Source organism: Tuber melanosporum (genome assembly GCF_000151645.1).
Source record: "Tuber melanosporum whole genome shotgun sequence assembly, scaffold_216, strain Mel28".
In the NCBI taxonomy this organism is placed as follows: Eukaryota; Fungi; Ascomycota; class Pezizomycetes; order Pezizales; family Tuberaceae; genus Tuber; species Tuber melanosporum.
In genome coordinates, this window is record NW_003298882.1 from 38742 (window position 1) to 41094 (window position 2353).

A 2353-nucleotide genomic window follows, 5' to 3' on the forward strand; every position below is an offset into this window, starting at 1 on the left:
TAAGAGTACATCCAGTCATGGCATTGTAATAACAGCTACCTCTGGAAGGATAGATCCCAAGATTACAACCACACTGAAGTATTCCTTCAGAAAATAAAGATAAAGATAAATCAATAGCAGAATTGAAAAAAAGAAAAGCAGTAAAACTTAATAAAGTTAAGCCAATGCTTTACTCAATTAAGTCCTGATCTTAAGAGGTAGTTGATTATTAGAGTAGAGGAGAACTTGCATATACTTAAGTGGACTTCATAGACTGCCAGTTGCTCCCTATCACTGCTTATCAACTGTCTCCTCTACACCTCCAGTGATTGAAATTTATTCTTTATTTGTGAACACCTCAACCCCTCAATACTTTTTCCCAATTTTAGCACCTGATCACTTCCCTAGGAGGAGACTAAGCTATCACTTTTCATCTCCCTATCACAATAACACTCTATTCTTGCTTTTTCTCTTAATGTCTACCCTCTTGAAGTCCTCCTTCCTTTCTTCCAACATCTTGTAATGTGGGTTTTCGTTTTTACCCCACTTTTGCTTTAGCCATGCTTAGCCTCAGCATGGTATATTTTTTCCAATTTTCCTGCAACAGAGGACTCAGAATACAGTTTGTGGTACAGTATCATAATAGATTACTTCTGCCTCTTTCAGAAGTTGCTTTAGTTTCCTCATCAGGCTTCAGTTAATTTTGCCACCCCCTTCCTCTCTATCCTCTACAGGTAGTAGTATCTTATCTACTAAGTAATATAATCTTCAAACACAAGGGATTATTTGAGCGATGCAGGAATATACCTGCAGGTATTGGGGACTCAAGGAGGCTACCTAGTCAAGACATGAATATGATTCAGAGAGTTGTTTTGGTATTTTGGTCTACTGCTCCTCTCCTCTTGACTCAGCTTTAATTGGCTGGTATATTACTACCATTTTACCTTCCATCAAAGTTACAAGTACTAGGATCCGATACTTAGGAACCACCCTATGTAGGGTAACTCCACTCAGAATTGGAATCTCTGGACTCCAACACCCTCCTCTAGCCCTCTTACAGGGTCCACATATCATTATACATATTTATCTCAATTTTTTCCTGTGACTATAATACTACAGAGTTCAAGGTGTTATAATAAGACTATATTCATCGCTGCTGTTTTTCTGATTGGGTCCTGTTCATAGAATATATAAGAGGGAAGATTCCTCTAAGCCCAGGAAGTGGAACAGAGTGAATCTGTCAACTACTCAGGAAGGTACTAGGCTTCAAAGATGTTACATCTTCGAAAAGGGCTATAGCTAACAGGATGCTTTTATATAGAGATATGGTATCGAATGAGATAGAATCTCTTCAAGAAACCAATATATTAGCACCTACTATACGATAACTACAAGGGTCTAGAACTCGGAGAAACACTAACACAGAAGCCAATAGACTTTGACTTTACGGAGTGTAATAACAGGTACCTAGAATATATTGTGGTTGCTGAAGTAATTCCCAATACTAATACAATGACAGAAATCCTGCTGGTCAGAGCAACCAAGAGTTGCTAACTATGGGATTATCTGCCAATACAGTACAATGACTACCTATAAATTAATAAGAAATCATTCAGAAGATATCTATTAAGGAGATCTAGAGTTATAAAGGTTTAAAGTTAGTGACCTGGGAAGATTGAATTTATGACTACTTCTGCAGATATACTGTACAGATGAAACTGATTATTTCATTGATAAGGGAGATGATTGAGGCCAACTCTGTTTGACTAGAGATCTATGCTACAAGTCCAAAGACTCTGAAGATTGGATGATTATTATTGGGAACAATATAGTTCCTAAATTAGCAAAATAGTAATTACCAAAGAGGATGTGCTAGTTGTCAGAGTCTCCTGATGTTCGCATCTTTGAAGAATATCCTACCAGTGATTTCAAGAGAGGTACATAGTTTGTTTGATAGATAGAAGTAGTCTACGAACACTCAGATGCAAAATATCAATATTGAAGTACCTTCTAATCTTTTAGACATCATCACGCAACAGAAAAAGATCTTACTAATATACTATTATTGTTATTATTCTATTTTACTTTACCTACTTTGCCTTACTCTTAGTAGTTGTAAACAAAATGAGTATAATTTGAATCTTCCTAGACAATCTCCATCTACAGAAATCAATCTTGGTTGACCTAGATAACTCCGACTATATACGGGTTGTCTCTGTTTAACAATCATCCTGCTAGTACCTACTCAACTGCCAAATACTATTACCAACTCCTGGCTAGCACACTACTGCTAACTAGTATCCTACTGACCTTCATTTCTTTCTTTGGTTCTATGAGCCCTTCATTTTGGCTAACTTTGGAGGATAGCATCTCA